This window comes from Desmodus rotundus, chromosome 4, assembly GCF_022682495.2.
Source record: "Desmodus rotundus isolate HL8 chromosome 4, HLdesRot8A.1, whole genome shotgun sequence".
NCBI classification, from domain to species: domain Eukaryota; kingdom Metazoa; phylum Chordata; class Mammalia; order Chiroptera; family Phyllostomidae; genus Desmodus; species Desmodus rotundus.
In genome coordinates, this window is record NC_071390.1 from 58,810,814 (window position 1) to 58,837,711 (window position 26,898).

Below are 26,898 nucleotides of genomic sequence, written 5' to 3' on the forward strand. Positions count from 1 at the left end.
AAAAAATCTGACATCTAGAAAGTTTGCTTAGAAATGCAAAACATGATTTACAGAAATTTAAAGTAAATTAAAGGGAAAAGAGAAAAGCAGATTAGATTCTGCAGAAAAGCAAACCATAAAATGTGATGACAAAGGAAGAAATTCTTTTATATTCAGAGGGAAACATGAGGTAAGTAAATAGAAAAATGATTTTTAAATGACATGGAGGACATATCCAAATTTTCTTATTTATGTGTCATTGGAATCATAGAACATGAGGGCAGAAATGAAGAATAATAAAAATAGGCATTTACTGAGTGATTATTACATGCCAAAACCCTGATCTAAGTTTTCAATATGTTCCTATTTGCTTAATTCTTATAACAATCTTACAGGGCAATGCTATTATTATCTCCCTGCTAACAGTTGAGAAGAGTTAGGAACAAATTCCATAATTTGTCCATGGGCACAGAACTCAGAAAATGGAGCAAGAATCTAAATCCAGGATTGTAACCATGGTGCTGTTTTGTCTGTAAAAATTAAATAAAATATAAAACAAAAATTAGTCAGTTTTATCTTTACCATCAGATTGGAAAGGATTTGAAAGTAGTTTAGATGCTTCTCATTTTGCTGGAAAGGATGGATGTACCATGAGATTACTTAAATGTCATGATTATTTTCTTCTGGTACTTTATGATATTACATTTCATTGTTTTCTTTTTATTTCATCTGTTCTAAATGTTAGTACATGGCTAAGGTAAAGATAGAATATAAATATTTTCACATAATTAAATTATCACATCCCATTTACTGAATTTCATAATTTCCCCAATGATTTGATATGCCATCTATAAACACTAAAATTGGTAAATTCACATTCCTGTTTAATCTTGAGTATATTTAAAAATTTTGTTTTAATTATCTACTTAATTGAGATTTTAAAGCTTATTAACATAGGGTTGTATGTAGAGTTCTGTTTTACATATAACAAGTTCCTCAGCATTTGTGCTTATATACATTTTTAAAAATTTTATAATTTGGGTTTTGTATTTAGGACTGACAATGATTTTGGCAGAAGGATTATTAGGGATTTTTACCTACTTAATTGAAGTTAAAATAAATTGACTACTGGAAGGAATTTCCCAAAAGGTAAAAAAATAATTTTGTTTAAGATCTTGAATAGTATCCTGTGCTGGGCTCCCCTGCCCCACTCCCCATCCCTCCCTCCATATTTGGGCCTGTAGGAAAGAATGTCCACAGCCTAAAGCTGGGATGCAAGTGGGCTCATTGGGCCATGGTGCTTCTGGTTAGCATTCTTTGCCTTTCTCCAGTGTAAGTATTATAATCATAGTATCCTGGCCAAGCTCCAACTTAATTCTGCATGGTCAGATACCAGTGACAGCTGAAAACGATGTTTTTCTCTGAATTTATGCCACAGGCAAGAAAGGCAGCAGTTGTATTCAGGATGTCTTCCCCAAGAGAACTGGAGCCTATAATGATGTTGCTTGACAGCACAGTACCTTACTTAGCTTTTCTATAGCCTCATGCAGCTCTCACAGCCTCCCACTTACTTGCAGGTGTGGAAAGACCCCATGAGCTGAATGCCTGTGAATACTTAATATAAGTCATGCTTCTTGGGGACAGAATCAGCAGCTATTTCTCTGCAGAGTGCCTGGGTAAGGCCCTGGGCTTAAACTTTTTACAAGGGTGTTCTTTGCTTCACTATTTATTATAAGCAAAGAATCAAAGCACTTGAATGGAAAATGGCAGGAAATCAGCAAAGCAGATTATAGATGTTCCTTGATTTACAATAGGGTTAAATTCCAATAAATCAATCATAAGTTGAAAACATCTTAAGTTGAAAATCCATTTATACATTTCATCTACCAAACATTATGGCTTATAGTCTAGGCTACGTTAAATGTGCACAGAACACTTTCATTAGCCTACAGTTGGGCAAATATCTTGTATTGCCTTCTTCTTCTCACCAGAAGTAGGAGACAGAGATGGGTGTTGTGTAGACATGAAAAAGCATGAAATACCACATACAAGAACTGCTGGTAACACAGTACGCTAGTATTAGTTGTTTTCCCTCGTGATGCTGAGTATGGGTGACTAGGAGGTGTGGCTTGCTGCCATTATGCAGCATTATAAGAGAATATTGTGCTGTATAAAATTAGCCTGGAGAAAGATCAAAATTCAATATTTAAAATATGGTTTCTATAGAATACATGCCACTTAGGCACCATTTTCAAGTCAAAAAATTGTAAGTAGAACCATCCTAAGTTGGGGACCATCTGCATTCTAGATACACCATTTGTAGTAGGCAGAAATTTGGTCCCTACAATTTCTGTGCCTTGCTGGTACTCCTGTGGTTATGTTACAGATCAAAAGGGACTTTTCAGATGTAATTAAGGTTACTAATCAGTGTGTCTTAAAATAGAAAGATTATCCTGGATATTTGAGTGTGCCCAATGTAATCACATGAGCCCCCTAGAAGCAGATAAGGAAGGCAGAGAGAAGTGGTAGAGAGGGAAGTCAGAAATATTTGAAGCACAAGAAGGATGTGATGTACTGTTGTTGGCTTGAAGGTACAGGGGACCCTGTGTCAGGGAAACAGGAACATCAATCCGACAATTGAAAGGAACTGAATTTGCCAGCCACCAGTGAGTGGAAGAGGAATGCCAGCCCCACTTGAGAATTGTAGCACCTCCCCCAATATTTTTATTTCAGCATTTTCAGACCCAGAGGATCTGTGAGATTATGGATGAGTGTTGTTTAAGCTGCTAAATTTGTGGTAAATTTGTTATGGCAGCAATAGGTGATTATTACATCTTATGAAATACCATATATCTTTTAAAATTATGTTAGAAATGATCATGTAGTGGAACTGCAAAACTAAACTCAAACTATGACTCTGCTATGTAGAGAAAACGTACTTAATTTTTAGGTATAACTAATACAGCCTTCTCTCTCAAGTCTCCACCCACCAGTAACTGGGAAGAATGATTTATGTTTAGCCTGGTTTTAAGCCTAGTCCAGTCTCTTAACTTTAATGATCACTTCAAATAACATTTAATTACACTTTTATTAAAAAGCTCAAGTTCTCTCTCACACCAGTCAGAGTGGCCAACATAAACAAATCCACAAACAAATGTTGGAGAGGATGCAGAGTAAAGGGAACCCTAGTGTACTGTTGGTGGGAATGCAGACTGGTGAGGCCACTGTGCAAAACAGTATGGAATTTCCTCAAAAAACTAAAAATGGAACTGCCCTTTGACCTAGCAATTCCACTGCTGGGATTATACCCTAAGAACCCTGAAACACCAATCCAAAAGAACCTATGTACCCCAATGTTCATAGCAGCACAATTTACAATAGCCAAGTACTGGAAGCAACCTAAGTGCCCATCAGCAAATGAGTGGATCCAAAAACCATGGTACATTTTACACAATGGAATTGTATGCAGCAGAGAAAAAGAAAGAGCTTACTTATACCCTTTGCAACAGCATGGATGGAACTGGAGAGCATTATGTTAAGTGAAATAAGCCAGGTGGTGAGGGACAAATACCATATGATCTCACCTTTAACTGGAACATAATCAACAAAAGAAAAAAGCAAACAAAATATAACCAGAGACATTGAAGTCAAGAACAATCTAATAATAGCCAGGGGAGAGTGAGGAGGGGACAGTGAGGAGAGGGGATTACAGGAACTACTATAAAGGACACATGGATAAAATCAAGGGGGAGGGTGGAAGTGGGGGAGGGAGGAGAGTTCAGCTGGGGTGGGATGGAGGGATGGGGAGAAAAGGCATACAACTGTAATTGAATAACAATAAAAATTTAAAAAAAAAGCTCAAGTTCTCTTAATTTCCCCCTCCTCTTGCTTACTCTTCCAAGGTGCTATATGTTTGAAAGAACACCAGAATGGATGGCTTAGGAAAAGCCATGACATTGAAGGGAGAAAAGGTCCCCTAATCACTGTGGTGACTTTTAATGTATGCTGGTCTTGGGGACCATGTTCCTTCCGCCTAGATTCTATGGCCCTACTGACATTCAGGACAGAACATTTTGGCTGTTCTAACTTATATTCTTGTCTCTCTTAGCTATTTTGGGCCTGGCAGTTCTCTCTGACTTTGTACCACCCACCCCCACCTGTCTCTTCCTGGCAGAGTGAGACTCTTCAAGGTCTGACTGTGTCTCTGCTCTAGTTTAGTTCAGAGAAACTGCTTTGTAGTCATTGCCAGAAAGCCCTCTTGCTCTCTTTCTGGCACATCCTTCAGTAGGCTCCATAGCAGGACATAGAAACTAAGGATGGCCCAGAAAAAGCCAAATCTCTCTGGTGCCAGGCTGTGGCCAAGCCTGAAGCAGAACTGGAGTGTATATTTGCTTGTCTCAATCCCCTCTTTTTGTCTTGCCTTTCTCCTTTCCTATTACATCTCCTATGTCATATCCTCCTATTATCAAGAAGGAAGCACTCTGAATTTATTGTCATATGTGGAAGGCCTTCTCTGCCAGACTCTGAGAGGGCTCTAGAAGTATGCATCCTTCAGGCATGGTTGCTGCAATTTGAAATGACAGGAGACAATGTTTGAAAACCCTACATCGACAGCACTTGCCTCTTCAGCTAGTTTTCTTATGGCATAATCCTAATTTTCTTATCAGAAGCTGAGTATTGCTTTGTTCTTTCCTTTATAATATCTTCTGAAATATATGTTCCAACTTCCTGCAGGAAGATGAATGAAGTAAGAGAGAAAGTATGTTAATAACATTCAAAATACCAACACATTAAAATTACTTATGATCATTGTAAACTGATCACCTTATTAAATAAAAGAATAAACTTATAAAGCAGTAAGTAAACTATAGTAATATAAAAAAATGAAAACCTGAACACTAAAAACAACTTCAATTGCTCAGTAGTAGGCTTGTAGCTTTCTTTTCCAATATTTCTGCTGTGAATATAAATTATTTTTATAATTGATAAAACAAGGCATATTGTATTTATGACATAGGATACTGAATCCATATTTCTTCATCATTCTTCTTTCTCTATCCCCGTAGTAACCTCTCCTATCTCGAGTTCTGAAGTGCCAGGTTAGTCAATCTCAGCTCAACTCTGTCGTCATGCAATTGGAAGTTACAATTCAAACTGAATTCAGAAACTTTCTACATGATTTCATGGCCCTGTCAGACTGTTAATATTTCCAACTTCTCACATCTCTTGAAATGCATCATTATTCTATGCATTTATTTGGCCTTATATTACTTTAATATCTGAAGAGCAAAATTCTTATAGCTCAGATATATTTTTCTTAAGTAAGAATCTGATTCATTGTTTCAGATATCCAATATTGTGTCAGTCTGGGGACAATCAGAAGACAGAGAACACACTAGTTATTTGAACACAGCTAATTTAATATAAAGAACTATTAACTACAGTCATGTACCACATAATGACATTTTGATCAACAATGGACTGTATATGTATGGTGGTCCCATAAGAATATAATGGAGCTGAAAAATTCCTATCACCTAGCGATGTCATAGCTGTTGAAAATTGTATTGCAACACATTACTCACGTATTTGTGATGAAGCTGGTGTAACAAACTTGGGTTGTGCTGCCAGATGTATAAAATGAAAGCATAGCACATATGATTATAGTAGTAAGCTGTATCACCCACATTTGTGTAAGTGCACTCTATGATGTTCACATACCAGGATGAAATAGCCTAACAATGCATTTCCCAGAACGTACGCCCATTATTAAGTGATGCATGACTGTAAATACATTAGTGTTTACTAGGAAACTGAAAGGGTGAAAAGCCAACTTTACTACACTTGATCTTAGCCAAAAGGCCGAGAAGCGATGAAAAGCCAACTTTAAAGTAGCAGGATAGTGGCAATTGTGAAAAATAACTCTTACTGCTAGGGCAGAGGAAAAATAATTGTGAATTATTAAAATTTAGTAACTCAGAGGAGGATCCCGGAAGAGCTGAAACTCAGATCTCTGAAGAGGGGGCGATGGATAGCTAGTGCTGGTGTGTATGGAGTGTAGAAGTGATGAGGCTGGTTTTGTAGGTGATGGAAAAGCTGCAAACTGAGTAGAGCTGCTGCCACTGCTGTTTCCAAGGTAAAGAAGCAAGACAGAGGTGTTGCTCATCAGATAGTACGCAGTCTGGAAGCCGATGGGAAGGAGAAGATCCCTTCCCTCTCCTCCAGCTTTGCAGTCTCTCTCTACTTCCCTCTATTTGTAGCACCTAACAGGGACAGCTGGAGAAGCAAGAAAGTGGCTGTCTAGTTTTCCTCCCCAGCTTCACTGAGCAAAGATAGAAGAGTGGGTGTGTTGAGATACTTAGTAACTGGCATACATATAAAATAATGGAAATATGTAGGTTTACATAAAATGAGAGAACCATCTTAAATTTCAAATATCTGTCATAGGAAAGAGTGTCATGGGCAAATAGATAGCTGTATGTTTTTAAACAGAAGCCAGTTTATTTTTCTTAAATAAGTGAACAAATAGATGAACAACCAAATAAATGAATGTGTAGATGAAAAGATGCATGGATGAATGACAATCCACAGACTCCTTCTAGAAGTTTTCCCTCAGTTGGCCCCAGAAGCTCCTTTTCAGAGTTTGTGTGGAGGGTTTGTCTTGGTAATATTAACATCAGTCTGGAACCTGAAATGCTTTAATCACCATAAGAAATTTCTACAGACAGTCTTCAATTCTGGGTTGCAGTCATGGAAAGAAACAGATATATCATGAAAATTGATTTGGTGACACCTGTTTCTCACAAAGTTACAGGAAGATACTTTGGATCCTATTCTAAACCACGTAAGATAGATTTTGTTACTAAATAGAAATAAAAGCCACCAAAATATCTTCCAAAGTGGCTCTATCATTTTGTACTCCCACCAGTAATGAATGAGAGATCCTGTTGCTCCACATCCTCACCATCATTTGGTATTGAGAGTGTTCCAGATTTTGGCCATTGTAATAGGAGTATAGTGGTATGTCATTGTTGTTTTAATTTGCAATTCTTTGATGACATAGACAAATTTTCATGACCTTATTTTCTGTTGGGAACCACTCTGCCTGGTTTCAGAGGCTGTAACCGCCCCATGGTTAAGGCTGAGTCAGAGTTGGGACCATAAGCCACTAAGGAGACAAAGTTTGTCTCCCTGGCAGAAGTGCCACCTCTACCCACTTCACCCTGCTTGGCCCTGAGCTTGACCAGTTAGCCAATGACGGGTAAGAATCCTCAAGGGAGGATCAACCTAAGACAGGCATGGTCATGGAAGAGGCCCGCAGGGAAGGACTCGGGGGGCTGTGGAAAAAGGGGGTGATGGACCCTCGCCCCTCGGCTTTGAAATAGCCTGAGTCATTCTGTCTGCAAGAAGTCTCCTAATCTCTTGGCTGCCTTACTTCCCTTGCCTGACTTAAGCCTGAAGCAATAACAGAGGGCAGTGCAGTCCTGTGCTGGGAGGGGTGGATTCCCTGGGGAATCAGGCCTAACAAAAATACATACATTCCTGTGAAACCTACTTAATTTGTACCCTCAGTTTAAGAGATAAGGGTCCAGACCTGAGATGAGTCTGGCGCCTAAAGTTTTATGGCCCTCTAACTAATTGGCTGTAACTCAGAATAAGCCCTCAAAGTTCTCTGTAAATCTTGTATTGTTTAACCCTTACTGGCTGACAATGACTGATGAGCTTTATCCATATTCCTATGGGAATGAACCTAATAAAAGCCCCTGGAGAGAGAGGCTCTGGGCCCTTCTCCTTTGAGAGAAACGGCCACCTTTCCTCCCCAAGCAGATCATGTTTTGGTAGTCTTTTTCTTTATCCATGGTGGACCCGGGGGGGGAGGGGCTGCGTTAAAGCCCCCTGACAATTTTCCATTCACGTATCTTCTTTAGTGAGGTGCTTCTTAAGATCTTTGGCCCATTTTTATTTTACTTATTTTATTTTGTTTTTATTTATTAAGAACTTTTCAGCCTCACCTTCATTCTCTAGAGACGGGAGACGGGATGGAAATGGAGATAATACTTGATTATGCCTACATGAGAAAACCTCCATAAAAATTTAAATGGTATGGAGTTTGAGACACTTCCAGGTTTGTGAACTCATCCACATATTGGCAAGGTGATACACCCGAGCTTCATGGGGACAGAAGTTCCTATATTCAAGACCCTCCCAGAGCTTTATGTGTAATCATCTTCATCTCGCTGTTCATCTGTATTTTTATTACTGTATTTTTTGGACTATAAGACACACCGGACCATAAGACATACCTAGATTTTAGAGGTGCAAAATAGGGAAAAAAACCTCTCCACTGCCACCCCTCCCCCTACTTGCCCCCAGTGAGCCAGGTAAGCTACATTCGGACTATAAGAATGCACCCCCATTTTCCTCCCAAATTTGGCTGGGGGAAACGTGCGTCTTATAGTCTGAAAAATATGATATATCATTTAATAAATTGATAAGTATAAGTTGATGTTTCCCTGAATTCTGTGAGCTGTTTTACCAAAAAATTCAAATCCAAGGGGTAGGAGGTCATGGGAACCTCTGTTCTGTAGCCTAGCAGACACAAGTTGTGGGTAACTAGGGGACCTACTATTTGCAATTTGCATGTCGTATGATAGTCTCATGGGATTGAGCCCTTAACCTGTGGGATTTTATATTATCTCCAGGTAGATAGTGTCAGAATTGAATTGTAGGACACCTAGCTGGTGTTAGAGACTTAATTGGTACAACCCCCCCCCCCCTGCAAAACAAACAAACAATCACAAATCACACATCTGGTGCCAGGAGTTTTCTAAGTGTGGTAGCTGTGTGAAAATAAAGGATGTGCACAGGAGGAAAAACTGAGGAAAAAATATATATGTACACTTTTATAATCTCACATTTACTGAGGAGAAAACAAAGTTCTAGAAAGACAATTTGCCTCACCTGAGGCAACCCCACTGAAGGTGTAGGAACCAAGGCTTAATTCAGGCCTATTTCTGAGGCCACTGTGTTGGTAAACTTCCCCTGCCTTAAGTTTTGCCATTTACCTTGCAGCTCCACCAATTCTCACCCAGGTTTTGTCCCACCACCTACACGTACTCAGCACTTAATGTGATGCATACCTTGAACTGATGCTGTGGGTTGATTTATATTGAATACACACTTGTCTCCCCCACTGGATTCTCAGTTTCCCTGGCACAGTTGTCATTTTAGTGTGTCATCTTGACCTTTCAATCGACTACCAATTTGATGCTTATTAACACTAATGAGGAGTAAAGATTTTGCTTTCTTAAAACAACAGAAATTTATTCTCTCAGAGTTCTAGAGACCAGGCATCTGAAATCAATATTTCTGAGCTGAAATAAAGGAGTTAGTGGGCCAATATTTCCTATGGGAGCTCTAGAAGAGAATCTGATATTTGCCTCTTCCAGCTTCTGGTGACTACTGATTCCTTATAGTCCTGTCTTTTGGTTTTTTCAAGCCAACTTTAAAGGTTTTACTTTTGAAGGCAGTTATTTAGGTTCATAGTGAAATTAAGCTGAAGACACAAAAATTTCCCATATACTCCTTGCCTCCACCATTATCAACATACTCCATCAAACTGCTACCTTTGTTATAACTGGTGATAAACCTAATTAATACATTATAATAACCCAAAATTCATAGTTTACATTAGCGTTCGCTTCGGTGTTGTACATTCTATGAGTTTTGCCAAATGTATAATGAATGACATGTATTTGTATCCATACAGAGTATTTTCAGTACCCTATAAATTTTGTGTGCTTTGCTATTCATCCTTCCCTGCCTCCTAATTTCTGATCCCTGGCAATACTGATCATTTACTGTCTCCATAGTTTTGCCTTTTCCAGAATATCATATAGTTGGGATCATAATCATACAGTATGCAGCCTTTCTGTACTGGCTTCTTTCACTTAGTAATATGCATTTCTTTTCATGGTTTAATGTGGGAGGAACTCCGGCCCGCAGAATCCTCCCGTCCATGGAGGATGGTAAATAAATTGTCCTGGACACAATCTTGCTGTTCCGGTGGGAAAGGGGATAGCAATTCCCTCTAGTGGAGAATGCCCTGAACCCTTCTCCCGAATGGCTTTTATTGGGAATGATATGTGTAGGTGTATACAGCATACATGCATAGCTCATCATCAATGTCAAAAGACTATAGTCATACAGAAACAGGTATTATCTATAGATAACAATCAAAGGAACACAGAGATTTGTCATAGGTCATGGTCTGTTAGTTATACTGACACCAGAGAGTCTTTAAGGTGTATTTCATGAGATAAGGAGTTTACTCCTTATGCCTTGAACTTAAACATCTGGTTTGTATCACCAGGGCTATACAAAGCAAAGCAGAGCAAACTTCAAAGGATTCAATGTACATTTCAGGCCTGATTCCCAGGGGAACCCTCAGTGTTAGAGTCAAGTCATGCTTGCCACCTGCATTTTTACTTGGTTTTCCAGGGAGACTTACTAGCCCCTTTCAGGGCTTGCTCTCATGGGGCTACAGTTTCAGAAACCACACAGAGTAGTCCCCAACAGTTTAAAAGTTCATTTATGTTTATCACTGAATAACATTTCGTTATCCAGATGTACCACTGTTTATTTACCAGTACTGAAGGACACATTGGTTGCTTCCACGTTTTGAATTATGAATAAAGTTTCTATAAACTTCCATGTTCAGGTTTTTGTGTCGACATAAGTTTTAAACTCTTTTGGAGCAAATACAAAGGAGCACGATTGGTGGATCATTTGATAAGAGTATGTTAAGTTTTCTTAGAAGCCTCCAAAATATCTTCCAAAGTGGCTCTATCATTTTGTATTCCCACCAGTAATGAATGAGAGTCCCTGTAGCTCCACATCTTTACCATCATTTGGTATTGAGAGTGTTCCAGATTTTGGCCATTCTAATAGGAGTGTAGTGGTATGTAGTTGTTTTAATTTGCAATTCTTTGATGACATGGACATCTGTTTATGAGCCTAATTTCCATTCACATATCTTCTTTGGTGAAGTGTTTGTTAAGATCTTTGGCCAGTTTTTATTTTATTTTTTATTTTTATTTATTTTTTAAGAGTTTGTTTATTCATTTTTAGAGATGAGCGGGAGGGAGAAAGAAAGGGAGAGAAACACCAGTCAGTTTCCTGTCATATTTGCCCTAACTGGGACCAAACCTGAAACCCAGGCATGTGCTCTGACCCCAGAATCTAACTGGTGACCTTTTGCCTTGCGGGGTGATGCCCAACCAATTGAGCCATACCAGTCATGGCTGGCCCATTCTTAAAATCTGATTTTTTGTTTTGTTATTATTGAGTTTTGAGTTCTTTTTATTTATTCTTTTTTAAATTCTGCCATTAATATTTTTATTACAGTATAATTGATACATAACATTGTATTAGTTTCAGGGATAAAGCATAGTGATGCAACATTTATATACCTCAAAAGCGATCACTACAATAAGTCATATAACCATTTGTAACTATACAAATTCATTACAATATTATTGATTATAATCCCTATGCTGTACAATACATCCTTGTGACTTATTTTATAACTGGAAGTTTGTACCTCTTATTCCTCTTTATCTTTTTCTTCCATCCTGCCTAACCCATTCCCTCAGGCAACCGTAAGTTTGTTCTCTGTATCTATCTATGAGTCTGCTTCTGTTTTGTTTTGTTTATTCAGTTTTCTTTATGATTTCACCTGTATATAAAATCACATGGTATTTATCTTTCCCTGTTTGAGTTATTTCACTTGCCATAGTACCCTCTAGTTCTATCTATGTTGTTACAAATGGCAAGATTACATTTTTTATGGCAGAATAATATTTTATTTATTTATTTATTTGTTTGTTTGTTTATTTATATATTATTGTTTAATTACAGTTGTCCCCATTCCCCCCATTACTCTCTCCCACCCTACCCACCCCCACCTCCCACATTTAATTCTCCCCCACTCCATTGTCTTTGCCCATGGAGCCTTTATACATGTTCTTTGAAAACCCTTCTCCTTCTTTCCTCTGTTATTCCCCCATCCCAGGTTACTGTCAGTTCGTTCTTTATTTCCATGTCTCTGGCTCTATTTTGCTCACTTGTTTGTTTAGTTGATTAGGTTCCACTTATAGGTAAGATCATGTGGTATTTGTCTTTCACCACCTGGCTTATTTCACTTAGCATAATTTTCTCCAGCTCCATCCATGCCGTTGTGAAGGGTAAGATTTCCTTCTGTCTTTCTTCTGTGTAGTATTCCATAGTTTAAATGTATCAGCTTTTTGATCCACTCATTTACTGATGGGCACTTAGGCTGTTTTCAGAACTTGGCTGCTATGAACATTGGGGTGCACAGATTCTTTTGAATTGGTGTTTCAGGATTCTTAGGGTATAGTCCCAGCAATGGAATTGCCGGTTCAAAAGGCAGTTCCATTTTTAGTTTTCTGAGGAAATTCCATACTGTTTTTCCACAGTAGCTGTACCAGTCTGCGTTCCCACCAACAGTGTACCAGGGTTCCTTTTTCTCCACAACCTCACCAGCACTTGTTTTTTGATTTGTTGATGATGGCCATTCTGACTGGTATGAAGTGATATCTCTTTGTATATTTTCAATACAATCCTTTATCATATATAACTTTTGAAAATATTTCTTCTAGTGTTGTGGCTTGTCTTCTCATTCTCTTGAATGAGTTTTTCACTTGTTCTAGCACCATTTGTTGAAAATACTATATTTACTGCATTTTATTGCCTTCCCTCCTTTTTTAGGAGTAGTATTTTTTTTCAGTGAGGAACATTGGAAAGAACACCAGATTCGAGTCCAAGTAAAAGCATAGTCTGTGGTGTTAGATGAACTGGTCTTGAAATCCCACTTGGGCCCCTTCCATCTATAAGAACTTAGGAAAGTCATTTAGACTTAATTATTAATATTTAAACTGATGATTATAATGTTAGTATAAAATAAAACTAGTTTATCTTTTAAATGTATTTTTTCAACTATGGCTCATGAAACACACACCCAAGGCTGACTGGTGATGGACACCAATCTACTCTGAATGCCCCAGGGATTGGACTCATGCAGGAGAACATAGTGTAAAGATCACTCTAAAGCAGTGGTTCTTGGGGTAGTACATGGACTAATAGCCTTTACATCTTCTGGAAACTTGGTAGAAATGCAAAAATCTTTAGTCCTGAGTTAGATTTACAGAATTGGTGGGGATGAGACCCAGCAATTAGTGGTTAAATCAGTCTCCTAGGTCATTCTGATATACTCCAAAGTTTGAGGCCCATTGTTGTGCTAGAACCCTGTCTTGTGACTTTGGGGACACTACCGCCACTTTCTGGTAAAAGTCTACCCACCTGTAAAATACAGCAGCAAATTATGTGGTCATTAAGGCCTTTCCCACTTTTGACATTCTGTAACTCTGCTCTTAAGAATGCTAGAAAATTTATTAATATCTTTTTTTTAAAAAAATCAGAGTTTTGGGTTTTTTATTAGATTTTTTTTTCATTTTTAAACAGAGAGCAAGGGAAGGAGAAAGAGAGGGAGAGAAACATCAATGTGTGGTTGCCTCTCACATGCCCCCTCCTGGGGACCTGGCCCGCAACACAGGCATGTGCCCTGACTGGGAATCGAACAGGTGACCCTTTGGTTCACAGGCCCATGCCCAATCCACTGAGCCACACTAGCCAGGGCAATTTATTAATATCTTAATGTGCCATGCACTTTGCAAGCTGTATGATATATAGATTTTTTTAAATGATAGAACATCTATAAAATATAAATCTGAGATTTAGTCCACTATGTAGCTAAAACAGTTTCAAATGAAATTAGGACACCAAAGATGCCAGTCTCCAAAGCTGTAGGCTTAATCAATTTGCTGCACAGACTCAAGGGAATGGATGTCTGCATTGCTGCCGATCTGCTTCTTATTCAGAGCTCACAGTCAGGATCAATGTATTATGGGTTTCACCAAAGTTCTGATAGATTAAACTAAGGCTGCTAGTAGATGTTTCCAGTGGAGAATAGATGTAAAACAACCCCAAATGTCTGTGTTATGGTTATAAAGCCCTTCATTTTGTATAGTACTTTCCCCACCCCAAAGTAACATTCTTTTATCTGATTTTGTGCAAGGTGGAATAAGGCAAATACTTAGATATGGCTAGTTAAGTTGTTATTTTAACTCGTTATCATGAAAAAAACTTAAGAAGTCAAATCTAATCACAATATTTAAAAAAATAAGGCAAATTCAAAAGATATATCAAATGTCTGTAGGTAAAGCATCTAGTGGTGTCATTTGTTTAGAAAATTCAATTATGGTTAAGATTCAAAGATTTTCTTTAAAATGAAGCAAGTGGTATTCTCTCTCCATCATCTAGGTTGGTTTGTCTAGAGTCAGCCAGCCCTTTGACAATCTTTTTTTTACACATGTCATAATATAGCTTTGCGTGAAAATCAAGAAAACCTGGTTTTGAGTTTAATTTCTTCTAAGTCTTCATTTCTTATCTGAAAAATAATATTTTTAAAATCCCTTTTTATTTCCCAAGGGTTTGGTGAAAAACAAGTATGCATACTGTTATTTATAAGTATGCAATCTTTTAAAATCTTTGCTACTTTATGTGTAAAAACTGTACAACCTAAAGTTTGTTGTGATAAAGCAAATGATTTTATAAGTACATATGCAGTTTATAGCACGAAGAAGGAGCAAAACACACATTTCATTCAAATGTTGAAATAAATGGATTTTTTATGTTTATTTCTATTTCTTCTCTTTGAAAACATTTTACCCTTTATTTTTTAATATTTTTCCAAGAAAAATTTTTTAATTTAATTTTTTTGTCCCATTTCCCCCCCTGCACTCCCCTCCAACCTGCACACCCCCTCCCTTCCACATTCCCCCCCTATAGTTCATGTCCGTGGGTCATACATATAAGTTCTTTGGCTTCTACATTTCCTATACTATTCTTTCCCTCCCCTGTCTTTTTTCTACCTACCATTTATGCTACTTATTCTCTGTACCTTCCCCCTCCTCTTTCCCCTTCTCATTCCCCTGTTGATAACCCTCCATGTGGTCTCCATTTCTGAGGTTCTGTTCCTGTTCTAGTTGTTTGCTTAGTTTGCTTTTGTTTTTGTTTTAGGCGTGGTTGTTAATAACTGGGAGTTTGCTGTCATTTTTACTGTTCATATTTTTGATCTTCTTTTTCTTAGATAAATCCCTTTAACATTTCATACAATAAGGGCTGGGTGATGATGAACTCCTTTAACTTGACCTTATATGAGAAGCACTTTATCTTCCCTTCCATTCTAAATGATAGCTTTGCTAGATACAGTAATCTTGGATGTAGGTCCTTGCCTTTCATGACTTCCAATACTTCTTTCCAGACCCTTCTTGCCTGCAAGGTCTCTTTTGAGAAATCAGCTGACAGTCTTATAGGAACTCTTTTGTAAGTAACTGTGTCCCTTTCTCTTGCTGGTTCTAAGATTCTCTCCTTCTGTTTCATCTTGGGGAATGTAATTATGATGTGCCTTGGTGTGTTCCTCTGTGGGTCCAGCTTCTTTGGGACTCTCTGAGCTTCCTGGACTTCCTGGAAGTCTGTTTCCTTTGCCAGACTGGGGAAGTTCTCCTTCATTATTTGTTCAAATAAGTTTTCAATTTTTTGCTCTTCCTCATCTCCTTCTGGTACCCCTATAATTCGGATGTTAGAACAATAAAAGATGTCCTGCAGGTTCCTAAGCCTCTCCTCAGTTTTTTGAATTCTTGTTCCTTCATTTTTTTCTGGTTGGATGTTTCTTTCTTCCTTCTGGTCCACACCATTGATTTGAGTTCCAGTTTCCTTCCCATCACTATTGGTTCCCTGTACATTTTCCTTTGTTTCTCTTAGCATAGCCTTCATTTTTTCATCTAATTTGTGACCAAATTCTACCAATTCTGCGAGCATCCTGATTACCAGTGTTTTGAACTGTGCATCTGATAGGTTGGCTATCTCTTTGTTGCTTAGTTGAATTATTTCCGGAGCTTTGATCTGTTCTTTCATTTGGGCCTTTTTTGTTTTTGTGTTGGTGTGCCTGCTACATAAAGGGGTGGAGCCTTAGGTGTTCACCAGTGTGGGGTAATGCTCCTTGCTGTGTTGTGATGCTGTATGTGGGGGAAGGGACTGAGAGGGAGCAATGGCACTTTCTCTACTCTCTGCCAGTTTTCAGTCACTCCCTCTGCTAACCACAATCAAATTGGGCCCTTCTGGTGCTGCTTCCTGAGTGGGTGGGTTTGTGTACATTCTAGGACCCTGTGGGTCTCTCCAACAACGTCTCCTGTGAGGCTGGGAGTTTCTCCTGCTGCCACCTCACCCCCCACAGATGTTTTCAGTCAGTGGCTTGAGGCTTTATTTCCCCACACTGGAACTCTGGGTTGCAAGGTCTGTCACTGGGTCCGCCAGCTGCTGCCTTGCCTGGAGTCCTCTCTGCCCGGCTGCCCATCTCCGCCCCTCCTACCGGTCTGGATGAATGTGTCTTCTTTAACTCCTTGGTTGTCGGACTTCCATACAGTTCGATTTTCTGTCAGCTCTGGTTGTTTTTTGTTTTTAAATTGTTGTCCTTCTTTTGGTTGTGCGAGAAGGCACAGTTTGTCTACCTATTCCTCCATCGTGGCCGGAAGTCCCATTTTATCTTTTAATAGTACTTTACCTTCTATGCACGTTTACTCATGCTTGTCTTCTCATTTAAAAGGTTTAGTAATTTAAAAATATTTATGCAATGATTACTATGCTCTAGACTCTGGACTAGTTACTAAAAAAATAAAGACCTTACTGTTAAGAGGTACAATCAGACTCATATATACAAATTCAATTATGGCAAAGTATAGTAATTTCTATGATAAGGGGTATTGAGAAATGGATTGATTTTAATAGAAACATAGGTTAAAGTTTTTGAGTCTTTTATTGTGGGAGATGAGGAAGAAGGAGAAACCAAGATGACCTTGGCTTGGAAAGCTGAGTAGATAGTGGTCTCAGACAGTGGGATAGAGATTTTGAAGAATAGTAAGTTTGTATAGAAAAGTGATGTGTTCAGTATAGAATACAATTAGTTTGAAGTATGTTTAAGACACCCAAATAGGAGTGCCAGTTGTTAAGTTAATTGATATGAGTTGAGCCCCAGAAATAGAGGTTGTAACTTGGGGATTAGAATTTGAGTCACCAGTGTATAGATAATGACTTTTCCATCTTCATAGTATGATAGTTATGTATATAATCCCCTTCAAGGAGAAAATATACTTGAAACATGTGTATCCATGAGCATATTTAGTCAACATTAGTCAACATTCAGGGATTGCTCTTTAAAGGAAATTGGTAAGTGCACTGTTCCAATAAGAGTCTAAATAGGTTTGATCCACTGTCTTTCATCTTTCAAATGTAGATTTATATAAGGGCAGAGATATATTCTCACACAAACTGAAAATTCATTCAAAAAGTTGAATTGGAGTCATACATGCTAAAAGTGAAATTTTAACCTCCCATTAAAAAGCTTCCGCTTTATCACACAGATCAGCAATATGAGAAAAATAGGGCTTAACAAGCAAATCATTGTTCAGATGCTGAGGGAGTAAAGTTGGGTCTATATTTTAATTTGAGTGCTACGGTTATGGATGCAGATAGCATTTTTTGACACTGTGCTGATTCTTAATAACCAATACTTGGCACGTATTTCATTTCATATCAGTTGTTCTTGAAGACCCATATAACATATACTCAAAATTCCTTTTCTAATCTGAATTTGCAGATGTTGTTAGAGGCTCTGATCTTTACCAGTCTCTCTTATTCTTCATCTTCATCCTATTCAAGCCACTCCTTTTATGCATTCCTTAAGTGTTTAATGACATTAAAACACTTTTTATTCATTTGATGTTAAGAAGCAAACATGTCACTTTATTGATTAAATTTTTGGAGACCTTATTTACCATTAAAATAACAAAAACAGTAAAATAAAGTTTATTATTTTTAAAAATCTTTCTTGCAGTTTTTCCATTGCCATTAGTTCCCTACAACTCCTCCCACCCCCCAACAAATACCACACTGTTGTCCATAGCCATGAGTCCTTTTTCCTTTATGCTTAATCCTTCCATCCCCTGATCTCTGCTGCCCCCAACCCCAGCTGTCATCCTGCTCTCCATGTATGAGTCTTACCTCATTTTTCTTGTTAGTTCAGTTTGTTTATTAGATTCCATATATGAGTGAAATCATCTGGTATTTGTCTTTCTCCAACTAACTTATTTCACTTAGCATAATGTCTTCCAGGTCCATCCATGCTGTTGCAAAGGTTAAAGTTTTCTTTTTATAGCCAAAGAGTTTTCCATTGTGTAAATGTTCCATAGTTGTTTTATCCACTCATCTACTGTTGAACACTTGGGCTGCTTCCATATCTTGGCGATTGTAAATAATGCTGCAGTGAACATAGGGTGCTTATGTTCTCTCAAATTAGTGTTTTGTGTTCCTTTGGATATATTCCCAGAAGTGGGGTTGCTGGGTCAAAAGGCAGATGCATTTTTAATTTTTTTAGGTATCTCCATACTGCTTCCCACAGTGGCTGCACTAATCTGCATTCCCATTGAAAGTGCAAAAGGGTTCCCCTTCCTCCACATCCTTGCCAGCACTTGTTGTTTACTGATTTATTGATTCTAGTCATTCTGACAGATGTGAGATGACATCTCATTGTGGTTTTAATTTGCTTTCTCTGATGATTAGTGATGTTGATCATCTTTTCATATGTCTATTGGCTGTCTGTATTTCCTCCTTGGAGAAGTGTCTCTTCAGGTCCTTTGCCCATTTTTTAATTGGGTTGTTTGTTTTCTTGGTGTTGAGTTTTAAGTTCTTTACAAATTTTAGATATTAACCCTTTATCAGATGTATTGGGGAATGTGTTTTCCCATTCTGTGTTTTTTTTTTTATTTTGTTAATAATGTCCTTTGCTGTGAAAAAGCATTAGTTTGACGTAGTCCCATTTGTTTATTTTTCGTTTTGTCTCCCTTGTCTGGGGAGTTACATCTGATAAAATATTGCTACAAGCAATATCTCAGATTTTGCTGCCTATGTTTTCTTCCTGGATTTTTATGGTTACAGGTCTAACATTTAAGTCTTTGGTCCATTTTAAATTTATTCTTGTGTGTGGTGTAGGAAGGTGGTCTAGTTTCATTTTTCTGCATGTATCTGTCCAATTTTCCCAGCACCGTTTATTGAATAAACTATCTTTAGCACATTGTATGTGCTTGCTTCCTCTGTTGAATATTAATTGACTATAAGGGTACGGGTTTATTTCTGGGCTGTCTGTTCTGTTCCATCGATCTTTGTGTCTGATTTTATGCTAGTACCATGCTGTTTTGATTACTATGGCCTTATAGTGTAGCTTGATATTGGGCAGTGTGATTCCTCTACCTTTGTTCTTCTTTCTCAGGATCAATGTTGCTATGCGGGGCCTTTTGTGGTTCTATAGAAATTTCTGAAATATTTGTTCTAGTTCTGTGAAACATGTCATTGGAATCTTGATAAGAATTGCATTGAATCTATACATTGCTTTGGGTAGTATAGATATTTTAATGATCTTAATTCTTCCTATCAATGAACATGGTATATGCTTGCACTTATTTGTATCTTCTTAAATTCTTTTCTTCAGTGTCTTATAATTTTCTGAGTACAGGTCTTTTACTTCCTTGGTTAGGTTTATTCCTAGTTATTTTATTCTTTTTGAAGCAATTGTGAATAGGATTGTTTTCTTAATTTCCTTGTTAGTTCATTACTGTCATATAAAAATTCAACTGATTTCTAGATATTAATTTTGTATCTTGGTACTTCACTGAATTTGTTTACCAAATTAGAAAAAAAATTTCCAAGTTCAGGCTTTACCCAAATGCATGTAGTTTTAACTATATTGAATTAAATTTTTCCTTTTTAAATGCACCTCACTTTACACAACTACATTGAATATCTTCAGGTAAGTCATAGTTTTCTTATTTTACATTGTTTTGTTTAGAAAATTAGGAGTACAATTCCTGAATCAAAGAAATCTTCACTTAAATTTTCATATTACTTTCCAAATGTTTGAACCATTTGTAGCTTATTGACTTTGAGAGCAATTGTTTTATAGCTTTTAAATCCATATCTTCAGAAATCCCATTTCTTTGTCCTGCTGAGTTTCTAGGTTTCTAGGCAAAGTTGCAAATGTTGGTTTTAGGTATTTTACTGTACTACTATTGAAGTGTTTTATATTGGGAATAGAGGAAGGACTTAGAAAAGTTTTGTTTAATTTTAGGTACTATAAACAAGAATAATACTAAGATTGTTTGTTTGGCATAGACATTACACAATCAGAAGTAATGTCTGATCAATTACAATGCAGGGCGGTGTGAACAACCTATACAGCTAAACTAGTAAGTCTGCTTGAATGTCAGCCTTCCCTAGGAAGTCATCTGTGGCCAGGAAGACATGTAATGAGTTGATAATACAGTTGAGAAACTGTAACTTAGATTCAGTAGCTTACTCTGTCTAAGATGTTTTAGAAACTATTCAACTTAAGCCACTAGTCTTTTCACCATCAACTGCCAACTGATGTTAAGTATTAGAGTAAAAAGAAGGGAAACTTGAACAACTAACAAAAATTGAAGAGGTTCTCAATCTTCCTTATAATCAAAGAAATGCAATTCAAAAAATCTAGATCTCATTTTATACCCATGATTATCAAAGATTATAATGTTAGAGTACTCTTGCTGTCAGCCAAGATATGGAGGAAAGAAAATGTTATGCTTTTGAAACTGTAAAATGACGTCTTGTTTCTGAATGTCAATCTGGAAACCCTTAGGAAATTAAGTATGAACATTCCATATGAGCCAGGATTCTACTCACTCAGGTCAGTAGTCAGACAAGGGCAAGACTGTTTATCATGACATAGTTTGAGATGGGCTACAGAGGTACCAATATCGATGGTAATGAATAACTAAATGTGATGCCTGGATAAAAAGCCATATGGACAGATTTAAAAAAATAATGTTGTTTTACTATTAACAAATAGGAAAAGATCCATAGCATAATGCTATTTATGTAAATTAAAATATTTAAAATAAGAAACATGATATATGTGTGTATGTATATTTAAAGGGAGATTACAATTAAATAGGTAGATAAATGTAAGTGGCCAAATTTCCCTCCAAATGAAGCTTTTCAAAAGATATACATCAAGCATCTTTGAGCAGGATCCTATAAGGGAGGAAAGAAAAATGAGAACAGGGATGAGGGAAAATACAATAAAATTCACAAATCAAGGGCCTACCATGGAAACCTGATAATAGTGTGCCTTAATATAAGCAGTGTGATTAATTCAACTATTTGTGTCAGACATCAAAATAGAAAATAAACAAAGGAAAGGGGAGAGGAAGAGGACGGAAGGACAGAGAAAGACACAAAGAGTGATAGATATGAAGTTTCGTAGACATGAAGACAGACATAAAGATAGGAAGAAAGAAAAACAAAATAATATATTTGCTTTAAACTGTGGAATCTACATAAAAATTAAACTTAGTTTCTCAAAAATGCAGCTATAAAAATTTTGTAAGCAAAGTTAAAAAGCAATGCTGGAAAAAACATTTGCAAATACAGGGGTGGACAAAAATAGGTTTATAGTTGTTCATATGGAAAAATATATAATATTTGGACAGTGGAGGGGGATTGACTATGGGAGTGGGGGCAATGAGTTAGAGGTGAGCAATGTGGAAAAAGGTGGGACAACTGTAACTGAACAATGATAAATTAAAAAAAGAAATAGTAAATGAAGGTAAAAAAGAAAAATACAAGAATAAATAGTGATACAAGAATAAACTTTGTTTCACATACTTATGGCCGTAAACCTACTTTTGCCCACACCTGTATGTGACAGACACAAGATTATTTTCTTTGGCATATTAGAAAAACTTACAAATTGACAACCCACAATCAAAAACATTTGTAGTAGATGTAGTTTATAGGAAAATAATCATAAATATCAAATAAATATGTGAAGTTACCTAAATTTAATTGTAATTAAAGTAATTTAATTGTTGAACAAAAACAGCAATTTGATTTGTTCACCTATTAAAATAGCACAAAGTTTCATAATACCTACTACTGGTAAATAGAAGGATTCTAGAGATTTCATATATTGTTGAAGGAAGTATATAATTGATTTAGCCTTATTTAAAGGACATTTTGGTTATATCAATCAAAACTTATAATGCATGTTCTCTTTGACATTGGGGAAATTATTCTATATATTTATTAACACACATGTGGAAACATGCACATATTTACCCTTTTGTAATTTGGGCAATTTGTTTAACTTCTAGGTGCCTCATTTTTCTCTTTGTAAAAGTAGGATAATGGTGACTATCTCATAAAGTTGGTGTGTGTATTAAAGAGTTATTATATGTAAATTACTTGGAACAGTGCCTGGTACATAGTAATAATAATAATGATAATATAAGCAATACCATGACTACTGCTACTAGTTGTATTTATGGCAACATTATTTTTAATACTAGACAACCACTGAAACATTAATTTTTATCAACAGAATGACAGTTAAATGAATTATATCTATCAAATGACATATTCTATGTTTGTAGTAAGAAGAAAGATTCCAATAATACATTATTAAGTGAATGAAGAGAAATGCAGAACCATGTAAATATATCCTAAGATTGCATTTGTTTGAAAAAGAAAGGATGTTTTTCTCTTGTCTTTAAAGAGAAAATGATTTCACTTATATGTGAATCTAATGAACAAAATAAATGAACAAACAACATAGAAACAGACTCATAGATACAGAGCACAGACTGACAGCTGTTAGAGGGGAGTGGGGTTAGAGGGCTGGGTGAAAAAGATAGAGACTAAGCAAATACATTATAGACACAGCCAACAGTATGGTAATTACCAGAGGGAAAAGGGGGTGGGGTAGGTAAAAGAGGGTAAAGGAGGGGTAAATGGTGATGGAAGGAAATTTGACTTGGGGTGGTGAGCACACAACACGATATACAGTTGAGGTGTTATAGAATTGTACACTTGAAACCTATATAATTTTATTAACCAATGTCATCCCAATAAATTCAGTAAAAAAGAAACAAACAAAAAAGAAAGGATGTAATAATGTTATTGATGGAAATTCTTTAAATTGCTTGAATCCTTAAGTCCTCTGTTAGTTTTACAATGATAAAAGCACTGTTACAGTAATCATAAACAGAAAATATTCATTGGTATAGAGAATCACTCTCAATATATTCCTAAGTGAAAATAGCATGGTAAATATTAATTCACCCTGCTATTCATGTATACATACAAGGTCTCCTAGAAAGTACCCAGCCATGTACTATGAAAAATAGAGACATTTATTGAAGAAGATACAAGATACAAGAAACATTGTACATAGGACAATGACCCATCAGTCTCCTTCAAAGTAGGCATCTTGGGACCTCACACAGTTTTCCCAGTCATCCTCAGGTGCTCCATTGTATTTTCCTGAATATCACTGAAGGTCTGAAATCTCTTCCCTTTCAAAGGTGATTTTAGTTTTGGGAAAAGACAGAGGTTGCAGGGTGCCAAATTTAGGCTATAGGGGGGCTGAGTCGCCTGGGTGATTTGATGTTTCGCCAGAGTATTTTGCAAAATACTCTGCACAAGATGTGATGCATGAGCAGGCATGTTTATGCGATGAAGCTGCCAATCACCAGTTGCCAATAGCTGTGGCCTTCTGAATCATCCAAATAGTTTCCAGAAAGGAATGTTCAAACTTACCACAAAATGTGATGCAGATGCATTGTTCTACTTGTTCAGTCATTTTGAATGTGACAGGCACACAGTACACATGCTCACCATCAATGGCGTCTACCACCCCCACTGACTAGTACAGTGAAGCCACCATTGTTCACACATGCGCGCGCATTCCAGTCCAGTCTCTTTGGCTGCCAGGTTACATCTGTGTCACACAGCCACTCTCTATATTAACAATGGCTGGACTTTTTCTGGACAGACCTCGTGTACACATGCAATTGTGGAAAGCTATATGCCAACATGTAAACACTGATCGTTTCTGAGTAGTGGCATTCTTAGAAGTTTTAGTTCTCTGGCCTACTCTATGTCTACAGACTGTTTAAAAATAAATATTATTTTGACATTCTGCAAGCTATTACATATATTGGAATATATGTATATATAAATATATTCACTTTCTCAAATATAACATAGCTATTTCAGTCTTTATGATTTTCAATCTTCTATAAAATTTTATTAATATTTAAATTGAAAAAATGACATATTCTGGGTTTAATTTCAGCTTTGAAAATTCCTAGCCATGTGAAATTAGCCTATTTAAATATATTTATTTCTGTGCCTTTGTTTGCTATCTGCAAAGCTGAGAATCAAATAAAAAACAAATATGTAAACCCTTCGGCAATTTTGTCTACACTTGTGTTAGTTGATAATGTTATTATAGACTTGTATGAGAGCATCATGTTCAATGATGGTTGAAAGTATTTTATAAATTAAAATAAAACAAAGATCCTGATGCAATTAATTATTCATTGTATAGCTAGTCATGTTCAGAAGGTATGCCGACTCCACCAATTCCTTCTGTCATCCTTCTGGCAAAACATAAATAACTTTAACTCTCTCATCAACCACGGTTGTTTCACTTCTGTTTTCATGCTCAGCAGTGTCTAAAACAATTTATTTAACCTAACAGAGCATCAATTAATTTTATCCAAATTAAGCGGATTAAGCTTAACTAGTCATCACTTTTAACTAAAATAAATATTTTTATGACTTTCATATTTTATTTTTGTCTTTGGGAAGCAGTTTGGTTCTCTATGACAGGGAGGGTGTAGAGGGGATTTAAAAATGTACCAGAATGAGATCCTTAACCACCTCACCTTTCTTTTTGCTTCCCTTTTGATATTGCTTCTGTGAAACTAAATTCTCTATCTAGAAAGTTTACTAAATCCTTCTCTGATTTAGGTATAGTTAGATAGTCAGAATTGAAATTTTAGAATTTATGTCTTCTTGGTGTTTGACTTTTAGGGGACACTTAAGATTCTGAAAGCTTCCCTGGGTTTAAGGAGCCCTGAGTGACTTCATACAGATGGTGACTTTCAAGTGCTAATTGACACACTCTGTATATCACAGGATGCCAAGATTAGACACCCAAAGAGAAACATCAAAAGCTATCTTTTTCAAAGGAGCTCCCATACACTGTTTGCTGGAAGTGCAAATTGGTGCAACTTCTCTGGAGGATAATCTGCCAGTCATTATCAAAATTCTAAATGCACCTACACTTTGAATCAACAACCCCATTCCTTAGAACATATCATGTAGATAAACAGGCTTAAGTTAGCCAAAATATACATATTCTTTAAAGCATTTCTTGTACTAGCAAAACAGCAGTCACAACAAAACTTTCCAATATACTGTGACAATGAAAAAATATTCTTAGGCGATGCATGCTGAAGATCTTAGAAAGAAATATGACAAAATGTTAATATTATTAAATCTAGTTGATGAATCTATGAGTGTTAAAGAAAAAACATTCAATGACGTGTTGAAGATGGTAAGGCAGACTTTAATCAGCACCGTCCTGATAGGTACAGGGATAGCTGAAGTGGGATTCTAGAGTGCTGGAGAGAGACTGGGCTTAACTCCAACTCCAAATACAGCATCGGCTAGTAAAATTTTATAGCCAAGGAGCAGGTGGGAGTCATTGGCTGGAAAATTCCTGAGGAGATATAAAGGCTACAGAGGTGGAGGGAGGGGGGTGTTCTGGCTAAACCAACCTAACAGAATTATTTAAAAAAATATTTTATTCATTTATCTTTAGAGAGTGGGGAAGGGAAGGAGAAAGAGAGGGAGAGAAACATCCATGTGTGAGAGACACTTCGATTGGCTACCTCTTGCTTGCCTCCAACTAGGGACTTGGCCTGCAACCCAGACTTGTGCCTTGTCTGGTAACAAAACTGGCAACTTTTGGTTCGCAGGCTGGAGCTCAATGCACTGAGCCACACCAGCCAGGGACTTGACAGTATTCTCTTGCTGAAGACAAGCTAGGGTGATCAGATAGTGAAACCAGAAAAGACACTGGCATTTGTGCCTCCTGTCACATGCTAAACCCAATAAGCAGAGACAGGGAATGAATCTTTATGGGCACTTTATTCAGATGGCTGGTGATCTGAGAAGACAGTGGGTTTGCACCCCCAAAAAACCATCTTACATTTTCTTTCCAGGCCAGACTTTTATAACAGGGAATAAACAAGGAAGGTGCAGTGCGGGGTTTTGAAATTCAAGGAGAATTAGGTGAAAGAAACTGCAGCATTCTCCTCCTGGGCAGTTAGCTGTTCCTAGGGGCAGGAGGTCCTCTGTCTCTCCCTGGAACACAATGGCCTGGATGCCTCCACTTGTCCCCAGGCAGTGGTCGTTAGCAGTGCCCCAGGAGGTCAGCTGTCTCTCCCAGGAGCCAGGATGGGCCTTATCTGTAGTTTCTGAAACAATAGCTTTAACATATGCATTACTTACTAGGCTTATAACTATTTACCTTAAACTAAAATTTTCCAACTCTTGAGTCCCCTAGCAATAGCACCTAGAGGATGGTGGAGGATAAGGGCAATCAGATTGTGAGAGCTGGGAGTTTTTGCTAAGACCAGATTTTACAAGAAGTGCAGAGATGGGCCTAGGAAAAGGTTCAGGAGCCTGACTAAAGTTTGATCAGGCAAAGAATCTTTTTCAGTGTTCATTGAACTATTTCTATTTTCTCCATGGTGAAAACTTTAATAATAAGTTAGAAAAGAGGTACATTAATAAGCTATGGAGTAAATAAATTATGGTCTGTCTATATAATGGCATATT

At 37.1% G+C, this 26,898-nt stretch overlaps 1 pseudogene; it reads right to left on the bottom strand.

Moving 5' to 3' along the window:
• Positions 1–5,685: 5,685 nt before the first annotated feature.
• LOC112305667 (U2 spliceosomal RNA) lies at positions 5,686–5,853 on the bottom strand (annotated as a pseudogene).
• Between the last annotated feature and the right edge of the window lie 21,045 nt (positions 5,854–26,898).